This window comes from Lepidochelys olivacea (assembly GCF_965140295.1).
Source record: "Lepidochelys olivacea isolate rLepOli2 genome assembly, chromosome: 7".
NCBI lineage: Eukaryota > Metazoa > Chordata > Testudines > Cheloniidae > Lepidochelys > Lepidochelys olivacea.
Window position 1 is genome coordinate 108,651,980 of NC_140417.1, and position 22,515 is coordinate 108,674,494.

A 22,515-nucleotide genomic window follows, 5' to 3' on the forward strand; every position below is an offset into this window, starting at 1 on the left:
TCTAAAAGGTCAGCTACCATAGCTGATACTATTGGGTCCCTAGGCTGGAGCCCGGAATATAGGGTGGACCCAGGCTCCCCTCCCCCCCACCTTTGCCCCCTGATTAATCACTGAGACTAGGAGACAACAGAGACTGTGCAAGGAAGGATAACTTCTCCTCACCTCCCTCGCTGGCTTATGATGAAAATGGCTCAGTAGACTGTGACCCTTGTCTCTAGAGAGAGAAGGGTTACGTGCAGGGTCACAGTGAACCTCTGAGGCTAGCAAAATCCGCCAGAAAACACGGGACCCATGGAGGCAAAGACAGAGCTTTGTCACAGCCTCTTGGCATATCTTCTGTTGTACGTCGCATTACCCAGTCAATGGCAGTGTTGAAGAGGATTGCAGACATGACACACCCCTGACATACTCCTGTTTTGACTTCAAAACAGAGCTCAGTGTAATCAACACTGCATGTAAAGTTGAAATAAAATCTTATTATGAGTTGATTATACAGAGAGGGATTCCATATGCAGAATATAGTTGATTATACAGAGAGGGATTCCAATGTGCCATAGGCTGCTCCTGTGAATGCTATCAAAAGCCTTCTCAAAATCTATGAAGTTTATGTAGAGCAGCTTTTGCCATTCTAAGCATTGTTCAATTACATTTCCTAGAGTGAAGATCTGGTCTGTGCATCCACGCCCTTTACAAAAACCAACTTGCTCTTTTCTGAGAACGCTATCGACTGCCTCTGATATACGCTGGACTATGATCTTACACAATACTTTGCTTGGCACAGATAAAAGTGTGATACCATGTCAGTTATTACAATCACTGAGAGTTCCTTTTTTTTTTTTTGGTATCCTCATTATAACCCCATTGGTCCACTCATCTGGCACTTTTTCCCTTTCCCAGACTGATGTAAATAGAGGGGCCAGGATAGATGCTGCTAACTCAGGATTTACCTTGAACAATTCTGCATTCAAATTATCCTTGCCAGGAACTTTCCAATTTTTTAAGGATTTGATGGCTCGAATGACCTATTCCTTAGTTGGGGTGTCTGTATTGATATCAAGATCTTCTGCCTCCTGGATGTTTGTTTCCTCTTTTGGTGGCTTTCTGTTCATCAATTCTTTGAAATGTTCTCTCCAGCATATTTCTTGTTCTTTTTCTGTTGTTAGTAGGTGGCCTTGTTTGTTCCTAATGAGAGTGTTTGTTGGTGTCTGCTGTTTACCACTTATAAGCCACGTCATTCTCTAGACGGTTCCTTGTTCACCATGAGCACCTGCATCCTCTGCTCATATTGCCGGATTATCAATATAATGTCATTTGTCTGCTCTCACAAGGTGTTTAACCTCCCGCTGTGCCTTGCTACACTGCTCACAGTATTTGTCCTTTAACTTCTGGGATTTTGTGTCTAAAACTTTTTTCTTCAGCACTTGTCTAGTTTCTATGGCATTCCGTGTGCTGGGTATAATCCACTACTTCCTTCTCTTTTGCCTGTAGCCTAGACAGGCTTCACTGCTCTGTTTATAAATTGCTGTTACTTTGTCCCACTTTTTGTTGATCTCCTCATCTGCATTCCCCTCCTCTTCATTAAGGTCTGCAAGTGCCTGAAACCTGTTCTTTAACTGCAGAACAAAGGCTTTCTGTATTTCAGGGGACTTTAGCTTGTCAATGTCATAACATCTCCGTCCCTTGTTTGGTGGACCCACACTTCTCAGTTTTAGCTTGATGGAGGCTGTCACAAGGTAATGGTTGCTGCCAACATCTGCACCTCTTCTCACTTTCGTATCTGTCAGTGAGGATCGCCTTTTGGAGAACACCATGGCAGCTTGTGGATTTCACAATGTTGGAATAGGGTTCTGACAATGACTAGGTCATTCATATTACAGAAATCAACAAGTCTCGCTCTATTTTCATTCATGGTGCCACACCCATGTCTTCCTATTTCTCTGTCGTTGTTTGTGCTGACCTTACCAACCTTGGTATTCAGGTCTCCCATGACAACAGTTAGGTTGTGGCATGGTACTCTCTCTAACTCTGTAGAGTAGTGTAAGGTGGAATTTGTCCTTTACTTCTTCATCACTGTCATTTGTCAGAGCATAGCACTGAGTCAGGGTGATATTATTGTATTTCCCTTTCAGTCTGACTCTCATAAGTCTGCTGCTGATGGACTTCCATTCAAGCAGGGAACGCTCCACTCCCTTTTTCAAAATGATGGCAACACCCTCATGGTGTTGTCCATCATCCCATGCAGAAAACAGCAAAGCTTCTCCCGAGGCTGCTGTTAATCTTCCTGATCTCGTCCATCTGCTCTCGCTGACAGCCAGATGTAATCTGTAGCATATCAACTCTGCTGTGACCTGAGCTAGCTTCACTCTTTCAAACATTGTCCCTATGTTCCAAAAACCAAGTTTGGTTTTTATCTTGGGGTTGAGCACTTCAGTCTTCCTGCCAGTGGCTTCCTTTCGGCTTTCACCACTGGCAGTCATGCGGGTCATTGACTCCTGAAGGCCATCACACAGAGTAATGGTTGATTTCTCCGTCGCTGTTTCCGTAACATATTTTGTTTTTTATGGGACAGGGTTGTTAGCTTTGTGACTAACCCCCAACCTGGAGGACCAGGGTGTCTGTTTTATCTTGCCTCTCCCCACAGACCAATCTGGCATGGTTAAACCTACCAGGAGCAAAAAGCCCCAGACACACACTCTGGGGATCATTAGCACACGCAAGCTGTCCCACCACGACAAGGCACGGACACCAGAGGACAGAGATATGGGGACACAGAGAAAAGGGGGGGGCAGAGATATGGGGGGATGCAGTAAAAGTTGACATTGGAATCTTAACTGCAGATTCTGGAGTTTCTAGTAATTAAATTTCCCTAACTCCTAATGCTGTTTTAAAAGGCAATATATTCTCACCCCTCCCAATCTCAATTAAGTTATTTCCCCCCCTGTGAACAAGATTCTGAACTATTCTTTTTCTCCTCTCAGTTGCTAGAGGGTATTTTACAGATAATACTGCTGCTCATAACTAAAGTGTACAACTCCTAATGGTGAATGAATGAGACAAAATAAATGTTGTTCTTTGCCTGCACAGCACAGACTATGCACACTATGTTCTTTTCATTTGCACCTTTCTAGGGCTTCCGTGAGGGCTATTGCTCCCTTTCTTTGTTTAGCTGTAATTTATAGTTATGAAACTATTAGGTAATTATAAATAAAGCGTTTTTTCTTATCCTGAAGAATGTGCTTTCTAACATGGAAGAGGGGAACCGTACTTCATTTGAATAACAAATTCATTTTGCTTTAATATATTCTGTTTGGGTATTTAATATGACAGTTGTGTACTAATGCTGGAAAGGTGTCTCTGTTTTACAGGGAAGCAGAGGGTAAGTGCTTTTTGGAATGAGGAGTGAGTGACAGAAACAGAAATTAGAGTTGGGAAAGACGGAATACAGGCCAAATCCATCTTGAATTTGCATGAATTTTCCTCATTGACTAATCAACAGAATAAGGGACTAGGATCAAATTCTGCTCTCATTTGTTGCCAGCCAGCCAGTTCAGGATTCTTCCCCACACTATATTCTTGAGTGGCTCGTGTATTCTAACTTTAACCACTCACGTGGTGGCACTTTTATCACATCTCTTGGGAGACTCTTCTACAGTCACAGGCCTCACTGTAAGGAAGCATTTTCCTTCCCTCAGTTTTACCTCACCATTCCTGCCTGGACCTAGAGAACTCACTTTCCCTTTTATTTTCACAAACTATGTGTGCTGTATTTGCAGCAGGATTTTAAATCCTTGACATCTGAGAGGTTTGCACTTAGTTTTGATTGCACAAAATTGGTCTCATTTTTTTAAATCCTATAAAGTTTTGCTTAAAAAAATCTAATTTTGTTTGGAGTAAAAAGTAGCCTATCCACTCATAAATGGTCCTAGGTTCAAGAGAAAAGCTGACATTATGAAATATATTTTTTTTTACTTACATGCCCCCTGTTACCATAATAACGGAGACTTTGCCATCTTTACTGTACTTATTTATTCTCACAACACCCCTGTAAGGTAGGGACATTCTATTAATCCCCATTTTATAGACAGGGACTGAGGCACAAAGGGACCTTTTCAAAGGTATTAAGGTTCCTTCAGATACTTGTGGTTGAAGGGAATTTTCCCCCATGATATGGCCTATTTCATTTGATAAAGGGCAAGAGAATCTCATCCAATACACCCACAGGGGAGTAAGGAGGCTCATTCCCCTACACTGGCCTCCCATATCATGAGTAGAAGCACAAGGGAAGAGCAACCTCTGTGGGGCTGTTATGCCCGCCTGCCCAGGCAGACAGAGGCACTAGAAGGATTTGGTACTGAACTTCCAAAGGACCAGCCAGTGCTGTGGGAAAGCAATCTGCACCAGGTATATGCCTGGCACGGATTACTGACACATTGCTACAAGAAGGGAAGCAGAGACCATCTATTGTTTCTCTACATCACAATACATTTCCTTTTCTGTTCTGGGGCAGTGCAACTACACTGCATCCCTTACGGATGGCCCAACTGAGCCCCAGGTGACTGCTTGTAATTCACATTGATCTTTCCAGCACATTGGTGTTCAAGAACTTCAGGGATCGCAGAGAAAAGGGGAGTTGCTTTCTCACTTGATTCATGACTGTCCGAGACAAAGATAAACTTCCCTTCCCCCATCCAGTGAAAAGACAGATGAGGAGAAACCAACTGCAGGGAGGAAAGACATATCATTCAGACTCTATTACTGAAAAGCAAGCAGAAGGCGAGGTGGATCGTTTAATACATACTAGACTGAAACTGTTTCAGTGACACACACCATATACAGGAGCAGGCTGTAATCCAACTGGCTATGGTTGGCTAGCTATAATTTACATTGGGGGCACTGTACATCTTACTTTTCTTTTGATGTCTATTAAAAATGGAACCCACAGATGTAAAAAGTATGGTAAGGGTGCTGGGAAAGTTACAGCTTATAGCAGAACTCCTACTGTAGGCAGAACCTTAACATTTATCTGGGGGTATTCCTGCTTCAGTATCTGCTTTGTGACTGAACTCAGTCTGTCTAACACCAAGGATTACCTTGAGAGGTGTATTAAGAGCAGGGTTGTTACCTGAGCAACATGCCTGCATTCAGCAGTAAGCAGGCATAATATACCAGGTGGTGGTGAGAACAAGCATTACCAGCTGCTGTTTCCCCACACCTTGTTGGGTGAGAATGCCACATCTGGGGTTTGAGACACTCAGGTTTATTAATTCGACCCTCTATTTGCACTAATAGCATGCCTTGCAATTACAATTATTACTAAAGTGAGAAATGACAGACATTTAGAAAAAGTTAATGGCCAGTTACCTTCTCCTGGGGTGTAGGTGGGTCACTGTATTCTGTCCACCTCTTAATCTCCCACATATTATACACATCCAAAGTACATATTCATTAGTTCTCTTAATCAACATTAAGAATTGTGTCTTGTGCAACTCATACAATATTCAAGAGTAAACTTCAATTGCCAGGACTGTTGCTGTCCTTGCTATTTTCATGTTTTCTCTTTTCTAATTGGTTTATTACCACTGATTGCACACTGGTGTTGCATGATTGACCAGGCCTTTGTTACCCTTTACCTGATATTAGGGACTTGTTTTTCTTTAATTGCTTTTTCCCTAATTGCCTTTTGGTCTCACTTCATCAGTCATCTTCTTGACATCCTGCCAAGTCAGATGGGTGCTGCCTCCACCCATTACCTCAGTGCAAGAAGGTGCTGGTTACTGAACTGTTTCTGAAGGTTTGCATTTGCCGTTGCGGTTTTGGATATGCAGTTATAATTATTTAATAATACTGAAATAACCGCATCACTAGGTGACACTGCTAAGACTTGCACAAACAAATATGCTAATTTAACAGTGTCCAAGAGAGCTATTGAGTTGTTTCTCGTACAAAACAATCAAAAAATGAGTAATTGGTGATCATTATAAAGCATTCCCAGAGCTGAGTGATTGAGTTTTGGGGCAGGGAAGAGGTGGTGTCCCCCTGGAAGAGTTTTGTGTCAACTTCAGAAAACGGAACTGAAAAGTAAGTCAGGGACGACTATAATCAGACTGCTCCAGGAGTGTTCGTGTGTCTCTTTGTGCAGGGTGGATGCATGTGTGCATGTGCAGCCAGACAATACTGAGTATTGGTAGGGAACAGGGAATTTTAGGCATTTGTGAATAAATCCTGTTCCCATGGAAGTCAGTCTCCATTGCGCCCAGGCTACTTTAATGAATATTGCATATTTCAAGATTGTATGAAAGGTTATATGAAGGCAGCAATAAAGCAAGTCTTGTGTATTATATCAGACTGAGTCTGCTTGAAATGTATACTGCCTAGCAATGAAGTATCATCTCTTGGGTGGGGGGGGAGGGGGAGGACAGAGGGTGTGTATACACAGATAGCTCCTAGTGCATGGTGGGAGCCACCAGAATAGAAGTACTAAATAATACTCATATGAGTAATACAGGTTATAAATGTTAAATTCATAACTGTACTTTTCCATTAAAGACATGCAAATTGATTATCGTTTAGTTTTATTTTCTTAGATGTAATCCCAGCCCTTTACCCAGCCATGGAGAGCTCCAGAAATGGTGCAACCCAGGAGTATTTGGGGAGTCTGTGCAGGGGTCCCCACCCCGGTGCACCACAGATCACTGCTCCATTGGGAATCCGAGACTCCAAGCAGGCAGGAGCTTTTGGGAGTGTGATAAGACAGGCCAGGGGAGTGGGGATGGTGGGTTGCTGATTATGTGGATCCACCAGCCAACATATAGTGGCCACAAGAAGCCCTTATTCTGCAGCATTAACCATGGAGGGGCGTGGCCTATGGGGAGCATTCCTTCCCATCAGGGACTCCGATGGAGATCTTCAAAGCACAACCCAGATATGTATGCTGAGGTTAGGATTTAGCCCTGGTACATATTCTGTTCATTCAGCTGGTGTAAATTGGTATTGTTTCATTCACTGCACTGGTGCTACACCAAATTACAGCTCTGAGGAACGGGCCCTTTAAGGGTGACTCTTTGTGGGGAATGTTTTATAGACATTACCGTTTCTTAATTTAGGTTTTATTGCTGGTTGTTAAATAACAGTTGTATAATGTCTATGAGCCCAGGGAGAGAGGAGGGGTAGATGGCCCCTTGTGTGACCTACATATGAGTGGAGCAGAACGCCAGTCCACACAGTGTTCTAAAGATGGTGTAAAGGAGGCAGAGCCATAACTTTGGCCAGCCTTCCCCTGCACCAACCATTGGAACTGACCATCGGCATGGGAGGTGGAGTGAGAATTTTGCATGGCAGGAAGAGGAACAGTGGTGTACATGCTCCCCTTGCACACTGGGGAGCATTCAGGTTCCCTGATGCAGAGTGCCTCAGAGTGCTCCCTGTGAGGCAGTGCAGCTCTGCACTGCCCCTTGCTATGTGCAATTTGCAGCATCTAGCCCCCAGTGGTCAAAGCAATAAGAATGAGCCTGAGCAGGCTCATTTTGTTTCATTTGCACTGTTGGTATTTTGTCCATCCAATTCCTTTCTCTTTTCCCTGTGGAAAGAGATTCAATTTCTCCTTGTCCCCACTGCCCAAAGTGAGACAAATCACCTAGCCCACACCACACTTGACTTTCAGTGGCCAGGTGTGTAATTACTCTTTCCATTTTCTTCGCTCGCTGCTTTGGAGGTGGGGAGTCTGTATCATTTTATTTGCATGGCTGAAGCTCCAATACTCCCTCCCCTGCCATGCCCCGGCATTTTCAGTGTAAAAACAAAACAGAATCAAAAAGAGTCAAAGGATTCTTATTTCAAAGGAGGAAATAAAAAGTGGCCCAGAGCCTGACACCACATTTCACACACAAACACTAGACCTGGACATTTTTCTTACTAACAGAGGATGAAAGTGAAATGTAAAAACTCTTGCTCAGTCTCCATAGCTGACCTCAAGCATGTTTCAGTCCCAGCATCACCTCCTGGGGGGTGAATCCCCTACAGCATTAATTAATGACAAGTGCAACTGTAGAGAACCCACTGCCAATTGCAACAGCACAATTGCATGTTGACACATCTCTTTTCCCACTGGGTCCATCACAAGTTATTAGGTTTGTCCACACAAATGACAGCGGTGCCACAATTTCACAGGAACAGGTGGGCTGACTGGGAGTCAGGCGTCTTGGGAAGCCATCCACCCAGGGAAGCTGGGCAGCCCAAAATCCAGGCTGCCCAACAGCCCACCAAGTAGGTTTCTGTCAAAAGGTTTGACAGAATTGACACATTCCAGCAAAATGTTTCTAGTCCAACAAAATTAGCATTTTTCTGATGGAAAACTGTTCCACTACTGCACTACTTCCTGGATCAGTGTTGCTCCGGCAGCAATTTCTTCTATTCCTGATTCTGTTCTGCTAAACAATGCCAAGGAAAGTAAGTCTTTTGCTGACTGGAGGTGCCAGAGACACTGTTACATTCCTAGGTGTGCACAAAAGGTTTGGTGAAAAAGTTTCAGTGCTACTGGTATCATAAATGACAGTGCCTGATAGTAAAATAGTATGACTTGCTCTAAACAAGATGCAGGCCAATATTTGGTCTCTGTGTTTACAACCTTTTATTCTCAGGGACTTTGCTTGGCACGAGGGCATAAACTCAGGAATTAGAATTTCAAAGCTCTGATCTTTTAATCCAGCATTAATTCACATCAGTTTATGACAGTAACCACTGTGATCCATTTCCCAGTGCATATATATGGTTGCTATCTTCACAATATGCAAGTCTTTTAAGCTGCAGCAATTATGATTGGGCATACCCTTTCAATATGAACAGATACATTTTTATCTTGAAGCCAAAACCGTATTGTACAAACTGCTCATTGAAAACGCAGTCCAGCTGTAGATGCGCTTTATTTTATCTGACACTAATGTATGCATGGATTCAATGTTTTCAATACTGAGGCACAGCAGTCCTTGCTTCCTTTACTTTTCTGAGATAACCTGTTGCTATTGCAGAATATAAACAAAGGACCTGAATCTGCATAAATCAAGAAAGTCTCCATTAATGTCAAATGGTGTACAGTCAATGTGGAAGGAGAACAAGGCCTACAGTGTATTGTCAGACACTACACCAAGAGTCCAAGTTGCATTCTTATCTTTGCAACTTCAGGTTAACGGCTGTGCTTTCTGAGACATACATATTATCTATCACAGCCGGCCTTTACTATAACCTGCTCTTTTTAGACTAAGGGACTGGTCCAAAGCCCTCTGAAGTCAAACTGGACTTGAAACTCATTGCAGACTAGGTCTAGAGTTTAACCTAACTTGCATTCCAGAGCCCAGTTGAGTGGAGTCTACATGTAGATGCAACAGTCAAACACTCCCTGCTGTACACTGGGCAAGGACTTGCAGGAGGCTGGATGGTTCAGGAGTCTGGCTTACAATGGAAGCATAAGGGACCGAGGTATAGACAATCTGGCCTAGCGGTCACAGCTGGGCTGAGGTCTGCCCACCAGGAACAGGAATCACCGGGCTGTAGATGGAGGAATCACAAGGCCTGGTCCAGTAAACAAGAGTCAGGAGGTCAGAGGTAGTATCAGGTTAGAATTAAGAGGCAGGAATCAGGATCAAAGTCAGGCTGGAGTCAGACTGGAGATGCGGAGACAAGGCAAAATCTGTCATTACAGCAGGCCAAAGTCTATGTGGTTGTCCAGACATCTTTGTGGGACAACCTGTGAGGTTAAGTAGGGGCACTTGGCCAAACAGAGGGCCACAGGGTACTTTCATTCTGGGTCTCTTGGGCGGTATTTCCTGTGCATTCTACTCTCCACATTGCTCCCTGGCTGTGTTTCTACATGACTTCCTAGTGGCACTCTGGGACTATCAGCCATCCCAGGCTCTACAAACTCAGGTTCTAGTCCCTGGGTTCTGACAGGAAGTCACCAAAAGTCATTACTAACTGCTGGATATTTGGTAGCCAGTATAAAATAAGTCAGCAGTCTTGGGCCAGCTCCTAGTGGACAGGCTTCTATATGACAATGATGATAGAAGGGGGTGCATTATAGGAGTCTGTGGTCATAGTGCATCATGAGAGAAGTAGTCTTGCCAAACAGCCCAGCTGATAGATAAGAATGGGAGCATCAGACACCTGAACTATAATGCCCAGAGGCACTGTGGTGCCATTTTGAATGGATATGTTTCATTTTTTGGCCCAAACTGAAAAACTTTCTGATTTTCAGGCATTCTAGGTGCGTGGGGGGGGGGGGGGAGGTTGTGTTGTTTTTGAGGAAATACTGAAATTTTCCAGTGGAAGCAGACACTAATGGCAAAACATTTGTTTAGTTGAAAAAACAATTTTCCAGCACTAAACAATTTTGACAGAAACATTTCAACCAGTGCCACTTATGAATTTGTTATTGGCTTCAAACTAGCAAGCCAGTGTCCTTAGTTCCCGTGGTAACGTCTCATGCTTTTAGATCGAGATGGCATGGGTTCCATCCTGACAGATGATCATCCAACATTACTAGGGTTATAAAAAACATTTGCAGAGAAGTATGGGTCTCTCTGGCATTTTGTGGGCATAGAAGATTTTAGTACCCAGTCTAGTCAATCCAGTATCATTCCTGCTCCTAATGGAACTACATTTGCAAACAAAAATCCACTCTCTTTACTCCATAATTTAAAAGCTTAAAGTTTCATATTTTATTAGGGAACATCTTAAGAACAATTATGGAAGTCTGTTATTTAATATGCAGGCCATAATAAACCATTAAACTACTGTTAATTTAAAAACTGGTGCAAAAACAATTTGTTGTCCTTTGACTAATATCATAAATCTGTCCACTATTAACAAAATGAAACACTTCACATACATTAGGCAATAGAAAATTATGTGAGTATTACAGTAAAGTGGAGAATGGGAGATAGTATCAATCTTACTAATATTAACCCTTATATAATATATTTTTCCACTTCCCTCTCCCCCACCCCTACAACATAAACACTGCAAGATTTTTGTGGGTAGAAAATACATAAATATGCTGTGTTTACGTTTTGTAGAAAAAATGTACTGAGCTCAATTCTCCTCTCACTTACACTGGTGTAACCTCACTGATGTGGGCGGAGTTAATCCTGATTTACACCAGTGTGAGTGAAAGGAGACCCAAGCCCATTATCCTGAAGATGCTTCAGCTTTGCCTGTGGGAGAACTCACAGTTCAGATAGCAGTGGAAGATTTACTGCTGTTGCAGATCATAGAATCATAGAATATCAAGGTTGGAAGGGACCTCAGGAGGTCATCTTGTCCAACCCCTGCTCAGAGCAGGACCAATCCCCAATTTTTGCCCCAGATCCCTAAATGGCCCCCTCAAGGATTGAACTCACAACCCTGGGTTTAGCAGGCCAATGCTCCAACCACTGAGCTATCCCTCCCCCCCAATACAGTTCTCTATTTGGATCTCCCAAAGATTTCATAGAATCATAGAATCTCAGGGTTGGAAGGGACCTCAGGAGGTCATCTAGTCCAACCCCCTGCTCAAAGCAGGACCAATCCCCAATTTTTGCCCCAGATCCCTAAATGGCCCCCTCAAGGATTGAACTCACAACCCTGGGTTTAGCAGGCCAATGCTCAAACCACTGAGCTATCCCTTCCCCCCTTAAAATCAGCCCTTAAAAAGATCAGCCCTTAAAAACTTAAGAAACCCTTTGTTGTGATTTGTTGGTTTTAACATGGACATTTTTAAAGTTTGTAGGTGGAATGCTTACCATGAAATATCTGGAGAAAATACACAAAGAACAGAGAACTGCACGTCTTGCCTTCCACTTACAGTGGGGATGCAGTTTTCACAACCCACATACAAAATGGCCCTGATTAAGCCCTAAAGCCTGCCTTAACTTTCACTCTAGTGGCAATGGACTCTATGTTGCATTTTACCCCCACAGAAGAAAAGAGCCACAAGAATGATGTAAAGCTTACAGAACATGCCTTACAGTGATAGACTCAAGGAGCTCAACCTATTTAGCTAAATAAAAACAATGTTGAGGGTGACTTGGGTCCGGTCTATAGGTACCTACATGGGGAACAAATATTTAATAATGGGCTCTTCAGTCTAGCAGAAAAAGGTATACCAAAATCCAATGGCTGAAAGTTGAAGATAGACAAATTAAGACCAGAAGGCATACATTTTTAATGGTGAGAGTAATTAGCCGTATGGAACAATTTACCAAGGGTCATGGCAGTTTCTCAATCCCTGACATTTTTTAAATCAAGATTGGATGTTTTTCGGAAAGATCTACTCTAGGAATTATTATAGGGAAGTTCTATGGCCTGTGCTACACAGCAGGTCAGACTAGATGATCACAATGGCCCCTTCTGGTCTTAGAATCTGTGAATCTATGAATAGCTGAGCCATGGGAATGCTCTAGCCTCCATCCTTCCTACCATTGGTCCATCTGAAACATGTCCCCTGAGCCAGGAGCAGCTATAGAGTTGGCATTTAGCTGACTAAGCAAGCTCTGCACTTGTCAGTGAATCTCTCTACCCTCAGGGTTTTCCTGAGGTCCCTTATGACTGATCATGACAGGGCAAAGAAGCTTCAGGGTCATAATGGGCCAAATGCAGCAAGATGACGTGTAAATCAGATGCCCTTTAATGAACTTACTCTCTCATGTACTCAGTTAGGCTTGGTATTAATGGAGCAACTGAGGTCAAAGTCTAGATAGTATCTGTGCTTTTATTTGACATAGATTTATTGTTTGCTAAACACACTGAACATAAACTAAGATTCAGAAATAAATCTTTGTCCACACTTCCAATTACAAAGAAGTGAAGAGCTTTTAAAACATTAATCGCTTTTTAGATTATAAAAAAATATACATATCCTACCCAGAATGGATTATGTTACTCTGTGGTGCAACAGGCCTAACAAATACACATCTTTGCCATAGTGAATTGTCTCGCTCAGTGGGTTGGACAGTGCTGACAACAAATCCATTATTGTTTAGTTACTCCATAAAAGTAGTTGAACTGCATGTCCAGCATGTTTAACAGAGATAATACACACTTATGATATTTAAATGTACCTATAAATCAAGTTATATCTGCATTTATCTATCTTCTCTTCTGCAGGGCAGGCAAGTAATACAAACCAAGCTTAAAGGGCCTCTCTAAAACAAACAGATCAAAAGAGGGGTTAACAAGACTCAGATACTACAGAGATGCGGGGGGAAGGATAAAACCATAAAGATAGATTCCTTCCTGGATACTTTATTTCCATCACGTCATGCTGCTTAGCACATCTGTCATCCTGCTAAGGCTAGATTAGTAATCCAAAGTGAGGGGAACAAAACATACACTAATTCAGGACGTTTCGATTGGGATTTTCCAGAGCACTTAGTATAGGCTTAATTCTGCTTCCTTGAAGTCAGGCATTTTATCATGGACTTCAGTGGCCAACACTGAACACTTTTGAAAAGCCCACCCTCAAAATGATGTGAAATCAATTTAAAAAACAAACAAACACAAGCAACATTTTCTAGCCTTCAGACTTCATGATTTAGCATCCTGGAGATAATTTATTGTCTACAATAAGAATGAAAAAACACTGAGATTGTGTGTGGTGGAGGTAAGTTTGACATCCAAATAACACATATTTCCCAGGAAAAAGTGATTTCATTCTATAGTCCATGGACTGCAAATGGATGGTCAGCATAGCCCTCCTCTTTGGTAGTCCATAGAATGAACATTTTGAGAACCAAGCAGTGAGGCTCTGGGAGAATTGGGAGAGGATCATATGTACTTTGAAGCCTTCCGTAGGCACCATACTTTTAAGACAGTGGTTCTCAAATTCTTTCAAAGAAAACACTGTAAGAGTGAGATCTTCTGATTGACTAATTCCCTCAGAGTGCCAATAATTCATTCCCACTACCAGAGAGGACTCTGCTGGCTACTAGTATTCATTTGAAATAGAGCAATGCTTTTGGTAGGTAAAATGTTCACACAAATTGGAATTTGGACAGGAAAGAGGAGTTGATACTATTGTTCTTACCACAGGGTATTTAATAACCACAAGTGGTCAGGACCACGGTTTGGTTTTCTATCTCCTATGAAAGACAGCACCTTCAGCAAGACCTCTGTAACAAATGTGTGACACACCCGCACGCTGAGAAAATACTGGTCTTTATATCCCAGTAAAGATGGTGATTACAAAAGGCTAATACCTCAGTTACATGGCAAGGGTCATTGTCCACTGACTGAAGTGGCTGCTGTTAACAGCAAGAGCTGGTTGGAAAATACTAAATATTTTCCCAAAAAAATGTTGTCAGAAATGTTCTAGTTACTGCAATGCCCCCTAACCTTTCACTTTGTAGTAATGGTACACAACTATAGCTATGTAAAATTCTACATTTTTCTCCCAGGAAATTTCCCAGGAAAATTTTTCACCTTTTTATTTCCAATTTCCCAAATTTGGCTTCATTTGCTATTTTGACAAAATGACTATTTCTACTTGAAAGCAAACAAAATTTCAAATTGTCATATGCTTTTGATGCTAATGTAAATTTAGTAGAAAACTGATTCATTTTAACTTCCAACAGTTCCATTCAATTTATTTGCACAGTTTTGCATTCAATTATGAATATTTCACACATCTCTGTTCTGGTTACTGAATCACCAGCAACACTTTCAGTAGAAGCTGGCTTTTCCCTGGACATTTCTGATCCAAATACTAAATCTGTCCCCATGCTGCTTAGTTTATAAGACCTGATGCTAGAACAGTCAGAAGCTGCATGGCTGAAACCCAAATAGCTCTTTTTCTGATCTAACCCTCTTTGCTAAAAAATAAAGAGAGAGAAAGAAATGATTAAGCACTTTGATAATAAAACTTTCCAGATAGTATTCTGACATTTCACAACTGTTTCTAAATGCCTAATGCAAAACATATCTTGGGAAATGAATAGAGAAAATATTTTCATTCCAAGCATGCTGAGGCTAGAAAACAGAGTAGCTGCTGCTAAAACTTACATATATATGGTCTGATGAGTAAGCTGACACTTTGTCAGTTTTCAGTTGTTTATTTTCCCCCTAAAATGTTCATGATGCTGTCTAGCACAGCTGCAGCACATTCACTGGGCCTGATTCTGAGCTCAAATTATACCCAATCTATACCAGGCTAACTACAGTGACTTCAATAGACACCAAGGTAAGTGAGATCAGAATCTGGACCATTACTTTACTATTAAGTCTGTCAATTAAATACCCCTTTGCAGTGCCTTTGAAAATTTGAAATAGCCGTATATTATGTTTATTTTATACATCAAAAATATACTGAAATGCACTGAATCTTAATTCAGATATGTTATCTGTTTTATGGCCATATCAGGCTTAGGCCCAGAGGTCCAATGGTATTTAGGTGCCTAACTCCCATTGGTTTCCTTTGAGGATCTGGGCATCAGACCTTAGGGCTGATCTGCACTTAACAATTTTACTGGCCTCACTATGGGCTGGTCTACACTACTGCTAAGTTGATGTGAAAAAGACACCCCCCCAAAGTGTGAAAGTGTGAAAAAGACACCCCCAAGTGACATAAGTTACATCAACCTAACTCCTGTCCACACCGGCACTATGTCTTCACCAGACACGCTACAGCTGCATCGGTGTAGCTGCACCAATGTAGCACTTTAGGGTAGATTTGCCCTATGCCAATAAAGTGATGACACAGTTATTCTGTAAGAGCCACAGCGTAGATTCACTAATTCCAGCATAAGACATTTTATACTGCTATAGTTCATGTTGGTTCCCAAACTAGAAGAAGATATACAGATATTAGCACTCTTATATTGGCATAACTGCATCCACAAACGGGTGGTTTTGGGACACAATTAAAGCAACAAAACTTTTAAGTATAGACAAAGCCTTATATTCGGTAGAGGAGTATGGCAATTGGTGGGCTTTCTTGTGCTAATGAAAAGGAATGGGTTTCAGAGGATTGCTCTTTCTCCAAATAACCTTAATTGTTTGCAATTTAGCCTGTAAATTATTATTTTAACACCGGAAATGTTGAACTTTAATCTCCAGTTATTATCTGTCGCATTATTCAAGCAACTAGCACTGCAAATAGCACCATTCTATCAAGAGACTCTACACAGGTTATGAATAAAAGAGTGATCTATCTAGAAGGGAGATTCAGGTCTCCATCCTTCTCTTCGCTTTAGTTGTTGGCTTGCTGACTACCAAGATGGTTATTTTTTATTTTCCTTGATCCATTATTTGGGGATTGCTTTGGCAAAGAGGTGAGTCTTGCAGTGCACCATTAATCCAGCGAATGTGGAACTCATCCTGTCCTTCTCTGGGAAGGAATTCCAGAGACTTGGGCTTGCTCCTAAGAAGGCCAAGAGATTTCAAAGGCCTGATACTCAGTCACACAGACAAAGTGAGAGCAGGAGCCAGCACAATCCACACTCACTCCTAGAACCACCCACTGGAATAAAGTCCCGCCCCCTTCCTGCTCCCATTCCATCCCCTTCCCCCAAATCCCCGCCCCTGCCCCACCTCTTCTCCACCTCCTCCCCTGAGCGTGCCGCATCCCCTCTCCTCCCCTCTCTCTCCTGGAAAGTCCTAAGCACCGCCAAACAGGCGGGAAGTGCTGGGAGGTAAGCGGAGGACTGGGGATGCGGCATGCTCAGGGTGGGGAGGAGGTGAGGTGCGGGGGGAGGGCAGCTTGGCTGCCAGTGGGTGCAGAGCACCAACTAATTTTTCCCCATGCATGCTCCAGCCCCGGAGCACCCACGGAGTTGGCGTCTGTGTATCCAACATACAGTCTGATGTCATTCTCCATTCCCATATTCAATTTTACATTTAAAATAACAGAGACAGATGGATATTTCCCTTCAAACAGCTGATGTGCATGCCCTTGCTTTGACAGAGTGATGATAGTGGGAATCGGGGGAACTCAAGACTTTCCAGAACTGAGCTCTTTGCTTGGGCTGTTTATGTATTTCATATTCCTCTGCATTTCCTGGTGGCAGGCATGTTTTGAAGGATAAGTAATTAAATGCTGCCGGAAATACAATCCAATGAGATTCGAGACCCACCCAGAAGCAGGAAATATAAAAAGTCTTAAAGGAAAGCCTATTCTTACGAGATTTTTTCAGCCCAGTATCTAGACCAAAGAGATTCAGTTCAGATAAGTATTTCAGTATTTATTTAGTGACTTAGTTAATGTCTGCACTGCACTTTGAAGATGAAATGTGTATACATGGGATGCAGTGAACATAATCGCCTAATTCTGCTCTCAGTGTCTACCGGGAGTAATTATATCAGTATAAATGAGAGCAGAATTTGGCTAAGTGTATGTACATTTAGTAAAGCTTTCTGGTCTCCTAGATTCTACAGTAATAAAAATATTAATCTGAATAAATAATAATATATGATGATGTATGAGATTCACTTTAAAATCTGAAAGAAATCTGGAGTATTGCACTTGTATCTGTTAAGGAAACAATACTGCATAGTACCTTCATAAATAATCGGAAAATTTAGGTTAATGTATAGTAATTAGTACATTAATCAAATCTGATAATTGTACCAAATGATGAGGGATTGTAAATAAAGTGGGAGGATAGTGTGAAATTGCAGAAGGACCTGAAAAAGTTTAGAAAATTGTGCAAGGCCAATTGGATGAAAGTCAGCATGAATTAAATGCAAAGAAAACAATATCAAGCAAACAAGAAGGGACAAACTTGGCTGGAGATCAGCATTGCTGTATGTTATTGCTGAATCAGAGTGGCATTCTTAGTACCCCATCCAGCATCAGGGGTGAAAGAATAGATATGTAAATCTGCCTTCCCTACGGATTACAACATAATAACTAGAAATATGTTTACCTGTTACACTTGAAGTTTTTCTGCTGTAGCAGAACATGTATTCACCAAATTGGAATTCGCTTCACTTCTCTCATATGTCACGTAATGATTTTAATTGATCCAAGAAGCACACTGCAGAGAGGAGAGAAATTAATGGCCACATTTGCACTAGAGAAAAGGAACAAAAAATTACCACAATACCTGGTTAAATATTTGCATTGACTGACTTTATTTTGAATGTCATTGCAACATGTTCACTGATTTATTGACATCAAAAACTGTGCTCAGTGATTCTAATTTCATATTATCCTTGCTTCGTTAGAATGAATGCTTTCATTAAGAAGGTTGGGATCATTGGCTTCAGACCTACTGTGTGGATTTGAACGGTTCTACTTAATGCCTGCCCATATTTTATGGTAATGATGCATAATAAATGTTTGATATCCCAACAACATCTATTATTATAAGTTACTAGGTTACCTCAGAGACTTTTAATAAATTATATATACTATACATGTAAAAAATTACTTTAAAAGAACATCTGCAACCTAAATAACAAACACTCAAAAGTTAGGAAAAGCCAGTTTTATGGTTGTCCACATAACCTTAGTTCTGCCATTTTATGCATCCACCCCATGCATAGAAAAAAAAGCATGTGATCATGTAATAAAAGATTGTATCATAATGTACATGCACAAGGGGGTGAATTAAGATTGCACTGGCAACTGAAAATCTGTCATTTCCTATCTTTTTAGTACTTGACTTTGGAACCTAAATAATGTTCTTTTAAGGAAATTGTTTGTGTGCCTTTGTCCTTGGGTGTGTGATGGTGGTGGTGGTGTTGTTTTGGGAAAAGATTATGTTCCCAGTTATTTATTTGCAGCTGTAACTACCACCTCACCCACATTGTGAGCCATTAGCAGGGGTGGAATCCTGAACCTTCAGCATTGTAGTACAGACAGATACTACTTGAACTTGGACTAGTAATATTAGCTGTCAGCAGAAGAGATGGGATAGGTCATTGGATCCAGGTTCTAGGTCCAGAGAGTGGCTGTGGGGAAGTGTAGCTTGGACTGGCAGTCTCTTGTTCCCATCCCCCAAGCTGGGGAAGCTCCTACCTCATGTTTTGACAGAGGCACTGGCTGTTGCTGCTAGGTGGGTGGGGAGAGCCAGCGATTTACAGAGGTGCAGCGAGTCCAGACCAGCTCTCTTCTCCTCATCCTGTTACAGCTGCTGTAACAGCTCTTTAGTGTTCCCACGGCAGCATGTGCCGCTGCTGCTGATTGAGTGATGGCCTGAGCCCAGGATCAGAATGTTCAGTGATTTTCTCATGCTGCCAAAAATTCTTCCAACGACTGCGAGAGACAGGAAAGCAATTTTTGACAATTTCTGTCTCAGTCAAATCTGAATGGAATTACATGGGACAAAGAAAATGTGCTTCTCAAACCTGAGGGGTACCTCCTTCTGGACGTCAAAGGTCTGCTGCAAACAATGGAGGTGTTGCAAAGAAAAGTTGCAAGAAGCCTTTATGATGGAACATGTTAGGCAACCTAAATAGAGGGTTTCAGAGTAGCAGCCGTGTTAGTCAGTATCCACAAAAAGAACAGGAGTACTTGTGGCACCTTAAAGACTAACACATTTATTAGAGCATAAGCTTTCATGGGCTACAGCCCATTTCATCAGATGCATAGAATGGAACATATAGTAAGAGATATATATATATACATGGCTAATTAGTTAAGATGAGCTATTATCAGCAGGAGGAAAAAAATTTTGTAGTGATAATTCAAGATGGTCCATTTAGACAGTTGACAAGAAGGTGTGAGGATACTGAACTTAAGGAAATAGATTCAATATGGGTAATGACCCAGCCACTCCCAGTCTCTATTCAAACCCAAGTTAATGGTATCTAGTTTGCATATTAATTCAAGCTCAGCAGTTTCTCGTTGGAGTCTGTTTTTGAAGCTTTTCTGTTGCAAAATTGCCACCCTTAAATCTTTTACTGAGTGGCCAGAGAAGTTGAAGTGTTCTCCTACCAGGTTTTTGAATGTTATGATTCCTGATGTCAGATTCGTGTCCATTTATTCTTTTGCGTAGAGACTGTCCAGGTTGGCCAATGAACACGGCAGAGGGGCATTGCTGGCACATGATGGCATATATCACATTGGTAGATGTGCAGGTGAACGAGCCCCTGATGGCGTGGCTAATGTGATTAGGTCCTGTGATGGTGTCACTTGAATAAATATGTGGACAGAGTTGGCATCGGGCTTTGTTGCAAGGATAGGTTCCTGGGTTAGTGTTTTTGTTGTGTGGTGTGTGGTTGCTGATGAGTATTTGGTTCAGGTTGGGGGGCTGTCTGTAAGCAAGGACTGGTCTGTCTCCCAAGATCTGTGAGAATGAGGGACCATTTTTCAGGATAGGTTGTAAATCTTTGATGATGCGCTGGAGAGGTTTTTAGTTGGGGACTGAAGGTGACAGCTAGTGGCGTTCTGTTATTTTCTTTGTTGAGCCTGTCCTGTAGTAGGTGACTTCTGGGTACTCTTCTGGCTCTGTCAATCTGATTTTTCACTTCAGCAGATGGGTATTGTAGTTTTAAGAATGCTTGATAGAGATCTTGTAGGTGTTTGTCTCTGTCTGAGGGATTGGAGCAAATGCAGTTGTATCGTAGGGCTTGGCTGTAGACAATGGATTGTGTGGTGTGCCCTGGATGGAAGCTGGAGGTATGTAGGTAAGTATAGCGGTCAGTAGGTTTCCGGTATAGGGTGGTGTTTATGTGACCATCGCTAGATACCATTAACTTGGGTTTGAATAGAGACTGGGAGTGGCTGGGCCATTACACATATTGACTCTATTTCCCCATGTTAAGTATCCTCACACCTTCTTGTCAACTGTCTAAATGGGCCATCTTGATTATCACTACGAAAGTTTTTTTCTCCTGCTGATAATAGCTCAACTTAACTAATTAGCCTCCCACAGTTTGTATGGTAACTTCCAACTTATCTGTATGTATATATATCTCTATCTATCTATCTTACTGTATGTTCCATTCTATGCATCCGATGAAGTGGGCTGTAGCCCACAAAAGCTTATGCTCTAATAAATGTGTTAGTCTCTAAGGTGCCACAAGTACTCCTGTTCTTTTTCCTAAATAGAGGGGTTTATCCTAAAACTCTGAAAGTTCCCAGCTCCCCCTATAATACCTTTCTGCTGTTATCTATATACAAAATAATAGGAGGCAAAAGAGCAATAGTTTTTAGACCTGATCCAAAGCTTGTTGAAATAAATAGATTCCCATTATTTTTCCCCTCCAGGAGCCATGTGCAATCTGTTGTGATGGGGTGTACCAGGTCCTTTGAGGCCCCCTGCTGGAGGCCCTCTGTTCTGCCCCAGGAAAAGGAGCAGTAAAGGCGGGTCCTCCATGCCTGCCTAGCAAGGCTGCAGGGAAGCAGCTAATCAGAGCTCTTAGCAGGCTCAGTTAAAAGGAACTACAGGGCCTGGGCAGATCAGTTGCTGGCTGGGACCAGAAGGGTGAAGAAGGACTTAATGAGAGGTTGCGGAGAAAGCCTGGTCAAGTAGGGATAGGACGATGAAGCTTTCTAGGCACAGAAGCCTGGGAGAAAGAACCCTGACTAAAATGGGGCAGAGACTGTTACAAGTGCTACAGACAAAGAGGCTTGAGAGAAGACCCTGAGAAATCAGGACAGAGAATGAAGAACTCTCCAGGAAAGGAGGCCTGGGTAATAGCCTGCTTAAACAGAGGACAGACAGAGAACCCAAGAAGGGGGTGAACAGAGTGGGAAGTAGCTCAAGGAATGCAGCAATAGCACCTATTAAAGAAAGCAGCGCAATGCTGCTAGTTGTTGGGACCCAGAGTAGTAGGCAGGCCCAGGTTCTCCCACCAGCCACTGGTGGAGTGGCCAGAGCCCCAAGAAGGGGATAAGTTTAGTTTTGGAGCCCAAGAAAGGAACTAGAGTTTAAACAGGCCCAGAGACGGAGCTGAAGATCCCAGAGAGTGCCAGCTATTTTTTGGACTGTGTTACCCCGGAAGGGGTTCCTCATGCGTCTTTAGACGATGTGTGACTTAGCTGGAGGGCTGAACCACTGAAGACCTGCCTGAGGAAGGCAACCACCAACAAAGAGCAGCAGGAACAGAAAAAAGGAAGAGTGCAGGATTTTACCAAGCTGACAGGAGGCACTCAGGAGAGCTGAGTGTGCCCCGTCACAACTGTATACACAGGACTGTGGAGCATGTCTGAAATCCAAGATAGATGCAGTTTGAAGAAAAAATTGTTTCAAACATGGTTTAACTGCCTGTGTAGTCAGAAGACAATTTAAACAGTTTAAAAATAATTTTCATGAGCCATTCCTGAGTCTTGCATTCCATCCACACTTCAAAATATTGGGGAGCAACCATGCTGTGACCTGACATGGTTGCATTTGCAACATAAATAGTGCCTTAACCTTCAAAAAAGAACAGGAGTACTTGTGGCACCTTAGAGACTAACAAATTTATTTGAGCATAAGCTTTCGTGAGCTACAGAAGTGAGCTATAGCTCACGAAAGCTTATGCTCAAATAAATGTGTTAGTCTCTCAGGTGCCACAAGTACTCCTTTCTTTTTTAATTAATTTTAATCTTTAATACAGATT